The sequence below is a fragment of the Eretmochelys imbricata genome, chromosome 2 (genome assembly GCF_965152235.1).
Source record: "Eretmochelys imbricata isolate rEreImb1 chromosome 2, rEreImb1.hap1, whole genome shotgun sequence".
Taxonomy (NCBI): Eukaryota; Metazoa; Chordata; order Testudines; family Cheloniidae; genus Eretmochelys; species Eretmochelys imbricata.
In genome coordinates this window covers 269919940-269935594 of record NC_135573.1, presented here as the reverse complement: position 1 = coordinate 269935594, position 15655 = coordinate 269919940, and the positions used below count along the sequence as shown (strand labels likewise).

The 15655-nt window shown below is 61.6% G+C and overlaps 1 protein-coding gene across 4 annotated transcripts in view; it reads right to left on the bottom strand.

The window, feature by feature from the left end:
• SLC4A2 (solute carrier family 4 member 2) overlaps nucleotides 1-14372 on the bottom strand; it is a 104162-nt gene extending 89790 nt beyond the window's left edge. For 2 of the 4 annotated variants that reach the window (XM_077808641.1, XM_077808644.1), the window contains exons 1-2: nucleotides 13913-14044; nucleotides 10759-10844 (exon numbers count right to left, since the gene is read on the bottom strand). The gene's annotated coding sequence lies outside the window, so the exon portion shown is untranslated. Of the gene's footprint in view, nucleotides 1-10758; nucleotides 10845-12753; nucleotides 12825-13912; nucleotides 14045-14212 lie in introns of those variants that run through there. The other 2 variants (XM_077808642.1, XM_077808643.1) reach the window with 2 other exon arrangements.
• Between the last annotated feature and the right edge of the window lie 1283 nt (nucleotides 14373-15655).

The window sequence follows — 15655 nt, the reverse complement described above, 5'->3', positions numbered from 1 at the left end:
ACGGCCTGCGGCCGGGCAGGGAGCCTGGCTCGCAGCACAAAGGAGCCCAACGTCCAGCACTGGCTCCAGAGCGGGGGTGGAAGAAAGGAGGAAAAGGGGCAGCAGAGGAGCGAATGTAACCACTTTGCCCGGGTCGGAATGGGAGGCGCTCAGCTACCCCGGCAAGTGTGAGGGGCTGGGAATTCGGTCCAAGCACCCAGCACCGGCAGGCCGGAGGAGAGGCCGGGTCTGGCCCCAAAGGGGGGCTGGGGATCTGGCTCCAAAGGGGGGCTGGGGATCTGGCCCTAGAGCACCCAGCACCGGCAGGCGGGAGGAGAGGCCGGGTCTGGCCCCAAAGGGGGGCTGGGGATCTGGCTCCAAAGGGGGGCTGGGGATCTGGCCCTAGAGCACCCAGCACCGGCAGCTGGGAGGAGAGGCCGGGTCTGGCCCCAAAGCGGGGCTGGGGATCTGGCTCCAAAGGGGGGCTGGGGATCTGGCCCTAGAGCACCCAGCACCGGCAGGCGGGAGGAGAGGCCGGGTCTGACCCCAAAGGGGGGCTGGGGATCTGGCCCCAAAGGGGGGCTGGGGATCTGGCCCTAGAGCACCCAGCACCGGCAGCTGGGAGGAGAGGCCAGGTCTGACCCCAAAGGGGGGCTGGGGATCTGGCTCCAGAGCACCCAGCACCGGCAGGCGGGAGGAGAGGCCGGGTCTGGCCCCAAAGGGGGGCTGGGGATCTGGCTCCAAAGGGGGGCTGGGGATCTGGCCCTAGAGCACCCAGCACCGGCAGGCGGGAGGAGAGGCCGGGTCTGACCCCAAAGGGGGGCTGGGGATCTGGCTCCAGAGCACCCAGCACCAGCAGGGGAGAGGAGAGGCCGGGTCTGGCCCCAAACACGGGCTGGGGATCTTACTCCAAAGGGTGGCTGGGGATCTGGCCCTAGCACACCCAGCACCGGCAGGCAGGAGGAGAGGCCGGATCTGACCCCAAAGGGGGGCTGGGGATCTGGCCCAAGCGCATCCAGCACTGGCAGGGGAGAGGAGAGGCCGGATCCGGCCTCGCAGGGATTCCACAGGAACCAAGTGGAGACGCTGGGGAATCTCGCCAAGTGCCAGGCCTGGAAAGGCAGCAGCAACTCCTCGGAGAATGCTCACTGGCCAAAAGGGTACCGGAGCAGGACTCCAGACTGGGTCACCCTGCCTTCCATCTCCCCTGCGACAGGGCCCTTGCCAGAGCAGGTCCCACTGCCCAGACACTCTGCCCCACGGGCAGTGGAGAGAAGACAGCGCCGTCCTCCTGGTGCGCTCAGCCAGCCGAAGGGAAAGGCAGCAGCTCAGCACACGCCATGCTGGGGAGGGGCCCCTGCCCCCCTGCCAAGAGAGCTGTGCAGGAAACCATGTGAAGTCACAGGAGTCCCCCCACTGGCCGGTTCTGTATCTGATACAACATCCTGCAGCAGTGAGTTGCACAGGTAGCTGGAATCGCAGGAAGGTCTGAGTCTCCAAGCCTGGGCTTTTGCAATTCCCTTCCCATGCTGCACCGACAAAGTACTGGGCCTTCCCACCCACCAAGGGAGCACCGTGTCCGTCCAGCGCGCAGCTAAGCTCCCCCAGAGCAGCACCAATGAGTCACATGGCCATGGCTGGCGAGGAGACTGCATCCTGTCTGGGCGCACAAGGGCCAAGCCCCAGTTACACACGTCTGTCACCTGCCAGATGGTCTCAGCCGTGTTGCCTGGCTAAGTGCCAAGCCGCCGGCCCTGGGAAACTGACAAATACAGAGCGTGCAGCTCAGCTGGTGAGCTGCCACCGGCTACGGGGAGCTTGTCGCACCCGGTGTCCACTCCTGCACTTGTACCCCCCAGAATAGCAGGTCCAGGCCTCAATCCTTATCCTCCAGGTTATCTGAAAGGGTCCACAGCTCAGCTCTGCCCAGCGCATGGGCAGGGGACAGACCTTGCTCAGGGGCCAGTCCCAGCCTGGAGCGAACCCCACAGTACCCACAGACCAACCTAGAGCTCCCCGCCTTCCGCTCCCCATGCCAGGCGCACTCCTCTGACCTGCCGTCTCTCCTACGCAGAGAGCACAGGGTATAAACAGCCTCCCCACCACGCCCATACTTACAGGAGGGGGGGCCTAACCCAGGAAGCTAGGACCCTGGAGGTCCTGGCGCACAGGCAGCTGTCTGCGAGCCCACAGTACGACCCTGTGGCCTTCCCAGGATTGGCTGCAGGAGCATGATGTATTTAGCGTAACAAGAAGTTTGGGGGGTGATCCCAGGCTGTAAGGGGCTACCTGGGGAACCAAGGTTTGATGGGGGCTCTTCCCTCAAGTAGACCCAGCCAAGCTCCAGTCCCTGGACGAAGTTGGCCAGAACCAGGTCGGAGAGAAGGCGAGCATTTCTAACAGGGAGGGAAGGAAGCTGCTCACCAAGGGCTGCAGCCGAGCCTCCATTGCTGGCTGTCACGGAGTCCCTGGGCGATGCACTGGAACGGCTCCCTAAGAAGCCAGGCAGGACTCTGGGGAAGTCTCCTCTCGGGGAGCAGCCTGTCTGCAGGACACACAGCTTACACAGCTTACACCTTCCTGGGTCTGACCTCAGAGCATTCAGCCTCCTCTGCCCCTCCGTGCGCTTCCCACAGTGAGTCCGCCCAGGCGGGGTCCTGGGGAAGCCAGAGGGTCCTGCCCCGCAACTCCGCAGTCAGATGGGACTCTCAGCCGACCAGTAAAACAGAAGGTTTATTAGACGACAGGAACATGGTCTAACACAGAGCTTGTAGATGCAGAGAACAGGACCCCTCAGCCGGGTCCATTTTTGGGGGCAGTGAGCCAGACAACCCCGTCTGCCCTTCACTCCATGTCTCCAGCCAGCCCCAAACTGAAACTCCCTCCAGCTCTCCCTCCTCCTCTGGGCTTTGTCCCTTCCCTTCCCTCCCCACCCAGCCAGGAGGTCACCTGATTCCTTTGTTTTCCAAGGCTTTAGCTCTCACCTTGCAGGGGGGAGGGCCAGGCCATCAATTGCCAGGAAACAGGGTGTCCGACATTCTCTGTGTCCAGACCCCTGCAACTCTAGGGCTCTGCAGTCATCATACGCCCTTATCCCGCCCCCTAGATACTTAAGAACTGCCTAGGAGAAACTGAGGCACCCCCACAGTATTCAGAGGAAACATTAAGAACAGTCCCACTTCGTCACATCTCTCCTCCCTTTGAGACTGAACTGAGTGGGGTCACTTTAGCCGATGACCTGGGGAAGTTCGAAGCCACCAACGTTCCCATGGATGCCCCAGCATCTCTCCTATTCCTTGGTGGGAGTTACACCAGGCCCCTCCAGTTTCACACCCTCCCTTAGGTCGGGGGTGGTCGATAGCACTCGCAGGCTGCATGTGGGAAGGTTTATGCGGCCCATAACTTTTGCCACCCCAAACCCCCTAGGGGTCAAACTGGAATCGGGTCTTCTCCCAGCACTCCAGTCTGGAGGGCTGCAATTCAGGCTCTCTTGGTTAAGAGCCCCCATCCTGACCTGGGACACATACTGTTCACTTACAGAACTAGCATGGAGACATCCCTTTCTCCACAACAAGTTGGCCAAACACAGCCACTTGGTTATAGGACTGTTTAACTTTCTTAACAGCTTTCACTCCGTCTGAGCCCTTCTCAAAGCTATCCACACTGGATCTTCCAACAGGAAAGTCAGTGGATCCATTCACAACAGAAAATTTCTGGCTGTTAGGAACTGAAACACTTTCACACCCTTCAGTTGCATTAAACTGCTTGCAAAGACTCCATGAGGATTCCTTTCCCTCGGGCTTTTCTATGCAACAATTCACCCCTCACAGAAGTTCTGCCCTTACCCTCTTCACCTAGGGCTTGCTCTAGAGGAACACTTTCCTGAGCAACAACAGACTCTTGCTGGGTTTCACTTACATCCAGAATCACCTCTGGCCCATCCGGCGGATTCCTCCACAATCCCCTTTCAGGCAAACTCACAGACTTCCTAGATAAAAGGTCAGAAGCATTCTCCTTCCCTTTGCCACACACAAGTTCATGAATCTTTTCCTTCTTGCTACAGGTTTCCACACGCTCAGTAGGTAACATAATCAGATCACCTTCCTGCTCTCCTTGTGTCCTGGCTAGGTGTGACGCAGCAGGGAAGGGGGAGTGTTGACCTGGGAATGTGGCAGGGGAGTTTCACTGCTGATGGGAGACCTGAGAGCCTGTAACCTGAGACAGGAGGGGGAGGTAACACCTCTGCCCGGGAATCTGGACAAAGGCTGCAGGAGGGAGCCTGCTGGGGGGTGAGGGGGGGGTTGGCTTCAGTTTGGTGCTTGGTGCTGGAACGCAGGGAACCCCAGGGCTGGGGTCTAAGCTCCCTGCCCCCCAGAAGTGTTTGACTGAGGGGTCCTGGTTGTACCCACAAACTCTGTTTTAGACTGTGTTCCTATTGTCCAATAAACCTTCTGTTTTACTGGCTGGCTGAGAGTCACAGTGATCCCAGGAAGAGGGGTGCAGGCCCCGGACTCCCGCACACTCCGTGACACTAGGATCTCACTCTGATTAGACAGAGTTGCTACACCCTTTCCCAACAACACACTAGCCACAGGCAAAATACAAGCACCAGAATTGTCTGGGCTCTGGGATTTTACATAGACACTAACTGGATGTGACCTAGTTACAGGGCCATTCTCCCGAGCAGACACAAACTTAGGACCATTCCCTTCCTGGGCTTTAGTTGAATCCAGAACCAACTCTGAGACAACTGCAGTATTCTCAACCATCACAGGCTGAAAGGCCCCTCCTGTCTGCTCCACAGACAAAGAAGAGCCGGACACACTTTCTCCTTTCCCGGACACACAGCTTGGGATCTCATTCCCCTTGTCCCAGCACACAGGGCTGGTCACAGACAACTGCTTGGAGATCAGGGTAGCTCCCTCCATAGCCAAGTCAATACCCCTGACAGACACAGGCATGTTTCCTTCCCTGTCACAATTCTCCACCCAGCTAACAGGTAAGGTCCAGGGACACTCATCTTCCACTCTCCTCGCCTTCCCACCCTGCTGACTAGACAAAGCCATCAGCTCACAAGGCTGCCTAGGCTCATCCAGACTTTCCTTACCAAGCACCTTGCCGCTCCCAACAGATCCCCTGCCCTGCCTGTGTCTCCCCCCCTCAGCTGGGTGAGCTCAGCTCCCACTGTGCTCAGCACTGCCCTTGCTGTCCCAGTGGGGGTAGTCAGCGAGCTCGCTGCTTTCCTCACTGCATCAGAGCCAGCGTGAGCCCCCTGAGCCCCCTCCCCAGTGTGCAAGGGGGCAGGGAGCATCTCTCTGTCTCACCCAACCCCAGGGGTCTGGTTACGGGCAGGCAGGTAGCCTGAGCCTAGCAGCTCCTCCCCCATGCCAGCCAGGTCATCTGCATTTTCAAATAAATTGGTTAGTCTCTAAGGTGCCACAAGTACTCCTTTTCTTTTTGCGAATACAGACTAACACGGCTGTTACTCTGAAACCTGCATTTTCACTGACCATTTCCCTCTCCACCGGATTCAAATTCAAACCCTTGGCCATTACAGGAGCAGGGCCTTACAGGAGCAGGGCCTGGATCCTGTCCCAAAAAGACACAGTCACCCCACAACAGGGTCTCACAGCTGATATCCTGGAGAACTCCCAGGACCAGCCAGCCCCACCCCTCCTGGGTCTGCACAGGGATCTGGGCCATAGGCAGGGCGAGGACCCTCACCCAGCTCACACAGCCCCTCAGCATCTGAGGCTGCACCACCCGGGGCCTGACAACAGTTCTCTCTGTCCCAGGATCTCGCCACCCCAGGAATGTCTCCCCATTGACCGTCACCTTCTGCTCCCACTGGGGGTCCGAGGTGCCTGAGCCCAGGAGACTCCAAACAGACATAGGTTGGGGTCAGGAGTGGGAGCCTGTCCACCTCCCCGCCTATCTCGCTGACGGAGTCTGTGGCCTTGGGACCCAGCAAGGGAGCTAGACACCAGGGCTGTTCCACAGGGTCCCCCTGATTCAGATCTCCAGCCCGCTCAAAGGCAGTGGGGTGGGCATCCACATCCCCCCCTCCTTAACCAGGGGCAGCAATTTAGTCTCGAGGTTCCCTGCGGAACTGGCCCCCCGAGGTCTATCCCCACTCACCCCTGGGAGGTCCCCTAGCCCTCCCCACTCCCCCACTGCCACTTCATGCTGCTGCTGCTTCTGCAGCTCTTTCTCGGGCTCTCGCTGTCTCTCACAGTCCTCTCGCTCTCTCGCACTCAGCTCCAATCCCATCCGTCTCCGATCCCCCGATGAGGAACCCAATCGTGAAGACCCTCGTCTGGTCAGGGACAGGAGTCTTGGGGATGCCTGGCTACCACTCCAGCTGCTCCCAGATCCTGCTATAGCCCCATTTGGGGTCAGGAGTCTGTTCCTTAGAGCGGTCATCCTCCTCCAGCTGCACGATTAACTCTGCTTTGGTGAACTTTCCAACGCTCAACCCTCTCTTTTTGCACAGGGTTACAATGTCCTTCTTCAGGAGACGGTGACAGGCCATCACTCCGCTCTTCCCAAGTTGTTGTGGACTCACAGGCCTGTGTGCTCTCAGCTCCCCACGGTTTCTAGGGAGGACCCCTAGTGTGCCAGCCCTTCTCGAGGTCACCCCCTCTTTGTCAGGGTCGAGCTGCAGACTCCTCCGCCCCTGGGACCGCTCGCTGCAATCCCCAGGGGAACCCTGTTACTGCAAAAGTCCTTCTCTCTCCCAGGGCCAAGCCGCAGGCTCCTCCGCCCCTGAGACTGCTCACCGCAGTCCCCAGGGGGACCCCATTACCGCACAGTCCTTCTCACTGGTCACACACTCCCAGGGGTTAACCACCCCCCGAAACCGCTCCTCTCTGAGCCTTCAGCACACCTGGTCCTCGTCAATCCCCCTTCGTTGTACTGCTCCCCAGTCACTTAGTGAAGGAAGCGCCTCCACGGGGTGCAGTACATCCCACCTCTGCCACCAGTTGTCACGGTGTCCCCGGGCGATGCTCTGGAGCTGCTCCCTATGAAGCCAGGCAGGACTCTGGGGCAGTCTCCTTTCTGTGAGCAGCCTGTCTGCAGGACACACAGCTCACATGGCTTCCACCTTCCTGGGTCTGACCTCGGAGCATTCAGCATCCTCTGCCCCTCCGTGCGCTTCCCACAGCGAGTCCACCCAGGTGGGGTCCTGGGGAAGCCAGAGGGTCCTGCCCCCCAACTCCGCAGTCAGACGGGACTCTCAGCCAGCCAGTAAAATAGAAGGTTTATTAGACGACAGGAACGTGGTCTACGACAGAGCTTCTAGGTGCAGAGAACAGGACCCCTCAGCTGGGTCCATTTTGGGGGGCAGTGAGACAGACAACCACGTCTGCACTTCACTCCTTCATCCCCAGCCAACCCCAAACTGAAACTCCCTCCAGCCCCTCCTCCTCTGGGCTTTGTTCCTTTCCCGGGCCAGGAGGTCACCTGATTCCTTTGTTCTCCAACCCTTTAGCTCTCACCTTGCAGGGGGGAAGGGCCCAGGCCGCCAGCTGCCAGGAAACAGGGTGTTGGCCATTCTCTGTGCCAGACCCCTGCACACACCTGCCCTCTAGGGCTCTGCAACAATCATACACCCTTACCCCACCCCCTAGATACTTAAGAACTGCATAGGGGAAACTGAGGCACCCCCACACTGTTCAGAGGAAACATTAAGAACAGTCCCGCTTCGTCACATCGGCAACATTAAATCAGGCTTGGCTGCTTTTCTAAAAGCCCTACTCTAGTCCAGCCGGGAATCAACGCAGGGCAGCCCTGGGGCTGAGATCAGACTATAGGATCACAGGCCCCAGAACCGCTGGTCCCCTTGGGGAGGGGGAGAGATGGAGGATAAGCCGCCCACCGCAGACACTAGGCATGACGTTGGCTCAGACACCCCAGTGTGGAGAGCTGCGTACAGACGTGAACAGCTCGGGGGCAGAGAAAGCGCTGCAGCCTTCCAGCCTGAAACACCCGCTCAGGAACCTCACAAAATACCTCCCAATGAAGGGGGCACAAGGATGGTATGGGGGGGGGCAGGGAGGCTGCAGTATTTTCTGCATCCATCAGTCCAGTGCTCCTGGGCACAAGGCGCTCGCAGCTCCAGCCTGGCACTGCTGAACTGGTGCCGTTTGCTCCACGTCCAGGGGACTTTGCCATGCTGGACGCCCCCAGAGGAGCTCTTAGCGCTGACGCCGCTGAGCACCAGGGCCCGGGGAGCCGGCCCTGGCAGTAGCGGTGTGGGCTGGTGGGCTTTCCTCGCGGCGGGAAGGGCTGCCCGGCCCAGCGCTGGGGGCCCCTCCTCCCCTCTTGTCAAGTCTCCTGGTCACTCGCCCAAATGCCAGGGACTCCAGAGCTCTCAAGGCCAATCCCATGCTCAGTCAGCCCACCTGACGGAGCCCCTATGCCCCCCTAGCCGGCTCCCAGGAGCTCTGGGATCCAGGGACCAGAGCCGAGCACAGAGTCTCAGGGAGTTTCTCCAGAGTCTCCCAGAGGGGCTGTCCCCTCTCAGCCCCGGAGCAGAGCTCTGTGTCCGCAACCCCCATGCTCCCTGGGGCTCCAGCCCCTCTGCAGCCACCACGCCCGATCTGCTGCCCCAGCCACCCCGCCCTCGCTACGGCAGCCAGCAGAGCAGGCCAGGACTCCCTGCTCCTACTCATGCCTTCGCCTTCCCCTGTGAATCGTCACCGCAAGACTCGCATCCTCCCCGCCCAAACTGTCCTGGTGAACCCAGCAAGACCCTGCAAGCCCCCGGAGTGGAGGAGAGTCCCCCTGCAGCCCATGCCAGCCGGAGGGGTTTCCTTGTGGAGAGACCCCCAGGCCGCCCCACCCCTTCAGGTAGCTGCAGCAAAGGCACTGTTAGTTATTCCCTGCATCTGGGGGGCCTCCTGCCACCACCCCTCATTGCTAGGGGTCCCCAGGCCAGCAGGGAAGGACTCGGAAGGTTATTAACACACCCAGCCCCACAGCAGGGCTGGAAGGGCAGGAGGCAGAGTGGAGCAGCCTAGCTGGGCACCCCTCCCCTACAGAACAAGGCAGCTCAGCTGGGCATGGGGACAGTGCTAGGTAGGGCCCTGACAGGTGGGACCCACCAGCCCCCAAGAGCACTGTCTGCTCCGCAGCGCACGCAGGCTCACCCGGACCAGCGCCCATCTGCCTGGCTCAGGGACCAAGAGCAGCGACAGCCGCAGACCCAAGGACAAGCCTGGCAAACCCCCGGCTGCAGTTCCACTGCCAAAGGACCTGCGCTAAGCTGGGTGGAGTCCGTCTGCACCCACCCCATTGGGCTGCAGCCTGGACAGAGCAGAGAGAGGCGCCGCTCTGACTGCTGGGAGCCAAGGGAGCCATCCGAGCACCGCGCCCTGGAGCAGGGGGTTTGCCACCCTGCCTCCCCGTGGCGCCTGCCCGGGCAGAAGCCGCAACAGAAGGAAACGGACTGAGATGTCACCCAGAGGGCTGTGCCGGGAGGAGACTAACAGGTGCCAGCCAGGGAGGATCATTAGGGCAATGAAATCCCTCTGCCTTTGGCAGCCTGCTTGAAGCACTCCAGTGACCCCGAAAAGCCTGAAAGGCAGCTGGGCGCCCGGCCCCCTGAGGGCAGTGGGGCTAATTGCTCTAACAGGCAGGGACGCACTGACCGTGCTCAGCACAGACCCCCCACACCCCCCAGCAGCTGAGGGAGGCTCAGACAGGCTGTACCGTGGGAGCACCAAGGCCAGGCCCTTCCCTCTTCCAGCCAGGCCTTCCTGGCTGCCACACGAAGTGACCTGACGCCACGGGAGCCATCCTAATGAGAGCCCGAGCTGCGGGAGGAGCAAATCCCAGCCTGGAGCAGCCCCAGCCCCACACAGCCAATGCCAGTCCCCAGCAGCCTAGAGCACTCAACCCCCATGCAGCTTCGGGAGCCCTCGCCCCTTCGCCCCCCGCACTGCCAGCGCCCTGGGACCCTGGCCCCACTGCTACCCCCATCCCCCTACCACTCCCCACACACTGCCAGCGCTTCGGGAGCCCTCGCCCCTTCGACCCAGCACTGCTGCCCCCCCCCGCCACCCCACACAAAGCTGGCACCACCCCCGCCCGTCGGCTCCTCCAATACCCCCGCCACACGGCCAGCGCCTCAGCCCAGCAGGCAGGGCTGCGGAGAACGCACTCATCTTCCTCCACCCAGCGGTGACACCCCTGGGCCCCGCAGACAGACGCTGCGGCAGGACACCGGCTCTGGGGCCCGCGCCGCAGGCAGCAGAAAGCCACGTCCGGCACAGCAACAAGAGAGAGGAATCGGGCTGGACAAGTGCCCCGAACATCGCTCAACCGCTCCCAGCATTATGGAGCCACGCGGCGCCGCCCTCACCCAGCGCAGACCACAGCACAGAGCTGGGGCAGGAAGCCCAGGGGGGTGCAGGACAGAGCTGGGGAGGGGAGCCCTGGGCTGCAAGAGCAGGGTCTGCGAGTCAGGAGTGAGAAACGCTACAGTTGGACGGAGGAGCCCCAGGCTGGAAGACAGGAGGCTGGAAGGTGGGACAGAGACAGAGCTGAGGAGATACCTGGCTCAGAGGTACACCTTGCAGCCCAGAACTCTCCCCCCGTCCATGGCTGTCAGCCTGCCTTGGGAGGTCTCTGAAGCAGAGAACAGCTACAGTACCCGGGAGGGTCTACCCAACAACATCGTCCTATGTCAAGCCAAACGTCCGGAGCTTTCCGCGCGCTCCCTGTGCCCAGCAAGGGAGCCACCTCCGCCGGGGTGCGGCGTCTGGACAGACTCACCTGCACAAAGACTTCCAGCTCGGCTGGAGTTCAGGACGTGCAGTGCAGAGAAGGGACGGATCTGCCCAACACCATTCCACCAGTCACTGAAATACAGAAAGAATAGTAAGGGGTTAACAGCAGTGCCCCTTGCCCCAGGGACACCCCTCCCCACTTCACTGCCTCCCCCAGCCCCCGCTTCTCTCCGGGTGACACCAACCCCAGCCCTCGGGCGCGAGTGCCGAGCACAGGAACGCCGACCGGAACAAAGTGGCTCCGGTCACAACTGTATGGCACGATCGCTCCCCAAAGCATGCTGGGAGAAGACTCGCAGAGCCAGGGTGGGTCCGGGCATTAGACAAGGGATCGAGACCCTCAAGGGGACTCTGGCTCCAATCCAGCCCCAGGGCATGGAGAACAGCTGGCTCGGGGGGCAGGGAATGGGGACACGGGGCTTTTCCCCTCTAGGGGACACTGGCGCCGGCCCTGCCCCAAGGCAGGGGACCAGCCGGCTCAGGGGAGGTGTAAGGACACAGAGAATGTCATGTCTGGAGCACCAGTTCAGGGTGATCCAGGCATTCCCAGCTTCCAGGCTTGATTGCTGAGACTGATTATAGAGGTTCTCTGAAAACCACTTGTTAGGGCTGCGTGCTGAAATAGGCTTCAAATCCCTGTTTCTGGCCCTGCTCCAGAGGTTCCTTGACCCAAACGACCATCACTCACATTCGAAGGCCAGAAGAGACCCATTTGCCCAGAGAACCTCACCACGGCTGGTAAGGGAGCGGCCACCCCCCGATTCCAGCAGCCAACCCACCTCTGTGGCGTGTGCTAGAGCGGGCCTGGCAGAGAGTCGCCAGGTGTGAGGGGCAGGTGAATGGCGCAAGGCAGGCTGATGTTTCTGGGGCGGCAGGGTTCAGCTGTGCCGGTGGAAAGGGGGAGCCTCTGGCTGGGCCAGGGGTAGATCCACATTCATCTCCTTGCACTTGTAGGTACGAGTCAGGCATGCCACGTGTGCCGCAAACCGAACTGCTTCGCACCCGAACGTGCATCACACCTCAAGTCGCAGCAGGACAGCTTCAGAAAGCGCCCACTGGTGCAGAACGCAGCAGCCTGTCTGCTCAGCAGCGTAGGGCTGGCTCCGGTAACAGTGCTCCACTCTGCATCTTCTCCCCACGGAACAGAGGCGAATTCAAGGTCTCTGTCCTGATTTGCAAAGGCCTCCATGGGGCTGGCCCTCGCTCAAAGAGCCCTTGTTACAAAGTGGGAATTTTTTTGTGAAAACTGTGCGCACCTCGGTTTCCCCTACACTTTGCACAGCTGCGGGGGGAGGGGGAGAGATTACCAGCTGGATGGAATGAAGAGTCATTAAGGAACTGGTTGAAACCACCCCAGATCACCAAGGGGGTCAGCGAGACAATGGAGTTGCAGCTACTCAAGGATTTTGCAGAGTTGAGATCCCAGCTGAAGAACAAAGGGCTGAGGTGTGAGTGTTGGCTTAAGCTATCTCATCTGGGAACTGACTAAGAAAAGACGGAGAGCCTGAAAATGGGGTTCCCGGCAGCTTGGCTGGTGCGCAGGGCTGACCTGCATGGACTCGCCTTTGCCCTCAGGTCTCTGTGCTGACCTAAGGATGGCCGATGCCATATGCCGGGTGACTAATAAACCCGACTGGTTTGAGTGTCACTGTCAACACTGAGGTGCAGTGGTCCCTGCAAAGGGGGTGAGTCTCGGCCATGAGTCTGGCTCGGTTGCTCTCGCTGGGCAGAGCTCCTGGGGTGCAGCAGGGTGCTGGCACCCCAGAGGTTCAGTTAGCAGGCAATGAGGCCTGCCCTGGAGGCTGAGACCCCTGGGGCTCCAGCACACTGAAGGGGCTCCTCCATCAGACTGTTGCGAAATGGGAGGTGTTGACCCGATCCTGTGGGTACAAGACTCCCCTCCCCTCCCCAACCCCAAGCTCACACCACAGCTCAGTTCTAACAGAACAATTCAACTGTCGCCCAAATGGAGAAGACTCACAAGTGCAGGAGACAACTTTCTAGGAACTGGCCCTAGCCTCAGGAACTCTCTGACACAAGGGAAGAGACGCCTGTAGCCGTCAGACTCGGCTTCCTCTCGAGTCAGGTTAAAGGCAAATAAACCTGGTACCCACTGAAGCCATCTCTCTCTGACGGGCAAGGCAGGCAGAGGGATCGTTGCAGTTCTGTTTTTAACTCCTAGGGCGGTGCTCAGTCAGCGAGGGGACGATACAATTCGAGGCGGCGGAGTGGAGCCGCAGGAGACAGCGCTGTGTAGCAGGGAGTGGCTGGAGAGAAGGTGACAGCGATCAGGCAAGGGACAGTCAGGGCACAGACACAGGGAAAGGGAGACCAAGCTGACACTGAGTCTATGGGCAGGGGAGACAGGAGCTGTCATGGAGATGCCAGGTAGCGGAGAGGGGTCCGGAGAGAGGCGGCTGGACACCTCAGAGCAGAAAAGCAGAGGCCCGGTCCAGAGAGATTTGAGAGGCCCCAGTGTACCGCTGGCAGTGGAAACGCTGGGGCAGATGAGGCCTCCAAGAGGACAAACCTGAGCGACACCAACAGGCCTGGGGGAGCGAGCGGCCCCGCCAGCGACAGGAGAGCCAGCGAGGCATGGAAACAAGCAGGCAGGAAGAGGAAGGAGTGCAGACTTACAGCGTAGAGGAGGGGGCCAAGGAGAGCCAAAGCCAGCTTGGAGGGGAGCAGGCAGAGAGCTGGAGGAGACCCAGCCCAGGCCCAGAGAGTGGGAGGAAGCGGGCTAGGCGGGCGCAGAACGGCAGGAGGGGACGCGGTCAGAGGTTACGGGCTGACCGGGCACGTGGGAACAGCGGGAGGAGGAAGAAAGTTCTTGGGAGTTAGTGACAAGTTTGTTTCCTTTACAGCTGGCAAGGCCCGAGGAAGTCGGGGGGGCAGCAGCGAGCGGGGGCTGGAGGCAAGAGAGCGACTGAGGAAGGAGAAGCTGCATAAGCTGGGGACGGAGAGGATGCCGGAGCAGTCACAGGATGCTCCCTGGCGGCTGCGCAGGAACCCAGGCCGTGCAAAGCAGGGTCCAGTTTTGGGGGGGTGATCTCCCCTCTGCGCCCTCAGTCAGGGCCCTTGCCTGGGGAATTCCCCGCCATCAGAAGCTCTCCCCGTCCAGGGTACTAGGCTAGACTCACCTCCTTCCACGAGGGCTGCGGTGTGGCCCTGGCCCGGGGGCGCTCCAGGAGGAAATCACTGATGGGATCCTTCTCCAACAGAGGCTGCAGGGCAAGAGGGAGAGTTTGTTCCTCTTCCTGGAGGGAATGAACATGCTTCTAAGGTTACGCAAGAGCCCCATCCCACGGGGAGCCGCCTCCCAGCTGGGCACCAGCGAATAGCACCTGCCCACCCCCACGCCCCCACCACCAGCCCGGGAGAGCCCACCCCCTGGTGCCGAGCCCAGGGCTGTTCACGCCGGGGGGCTCAGAGTCACTGACCCTGTTACTCCAAGAGGGAAACCGGCGCCCACACAGGACAGACGCCAGCCTGAGGGCACGTCACCATCAGAAGCGGATCCAGCGTGAGCTGCTACCCTGCCCGCACTCCAGCAGGCCTGGGGAAAGCGAGGCAGGGGACCTGGCAGGGATTCCCAGGCAATTCTCCTTCCCTTCGCTTCCTTCCTGACACCTGCCCCCGCCCCGGCAAGCTCTGCAGCCTGGCACCCCCGGCCTCCACTGGGCTCTGCGCCCCCCTGGCCTGCGGGGCGGCATTTCCAGCGGCTGCAGCTCATGGCACAGTGACGCCCCCTTCTGGGAGCTGCCACAACACAGAGAATTAGCATGACCGGGACCAGGCACTGCTCTGCCCCACGTCCTCCCAATCTCCCCGCCCCACTGCACACCCCCTTCCCCCACCATTCCCTCAGTATCCCCCTCGACTCCCCACAGGCCCTGTTCATCACGCTCGCCCTTTCAGATTTCTGTCCCCCGCCAGCCACTCCCCCCAGCACCCTGGCCATCCTCCTGCTCAGCCAGGCCATGCCCCCCACCCCATATCCCGCCCCAGCTCCCTGGCCATCCCCCCGCTCAGCCAGGCCATGCCCCCCACCCCATATCCCGCCCCCAGCTCCCTGGCTATTCCCCCCGCTCAGCCAGGCCATGCCCCCCACCAGCTCCCTGGCTATTCCCCCTGCTCAGCCAGGCCATGCCCCCCACCCATATCCCCCCAGCTCCCTGGCTATTCCCCCCGCTCAGCCAGGCCATGCCCCCCACCAGCTCCCTGGCCATCCCCCCGCTCAGCCAAGCCATGCCCCCCACCCCATATCCCGCCCCCAGCTCCCTGGCTATTCCCCCCGCTCAGCCAGGCCATGCCCCCCACCAGCTCCCTGGCCATCCCCCCGCTCAGCCAGGCCATGCCCCCCACCCCATATCCCGCCCCAGCTCCCTGGCCATCCCCATACTCAGCCAGGCCATGCCCCCCACCCCATATCCCGACCCCAGCTCCCTGGCCATCCCCCCGCTCAGCCAGGCCATGCCCCCCACCCCATATCCCGCCCCCAGCTCCCTGGCTATTCCCCCTGCTCAGCCAGGCCATGCCCCCCACCAGCTCCCTGGCTATTCCCCCTGCTCAGCCAGGCCATGCCCCCCACCCATATCCCCCCAGCTCCCTGGCCATCCCCCCGCTCAGCCAGGCCATGCCCCCCACCCCATATCCCGCCCCCAGCTCCCTGGCTATTCTCCCTGCTCAGCCAGGCCATGCCCCCCACCCATTTCCCCCCAGCTCCCTGGCCATCCCCCCGCTCAGCCAGGCCATGCCCCCCACCTCATATCCCCCCCCCACGCTCCCTGGCCATTCCCCCCCTTAGCCAGGCCATGCCCGCCACCCCATATCCCCCCCGCAGCTCCCTGGCCATTCCCCCGCTCAGCCAGGCCATGCCCCCC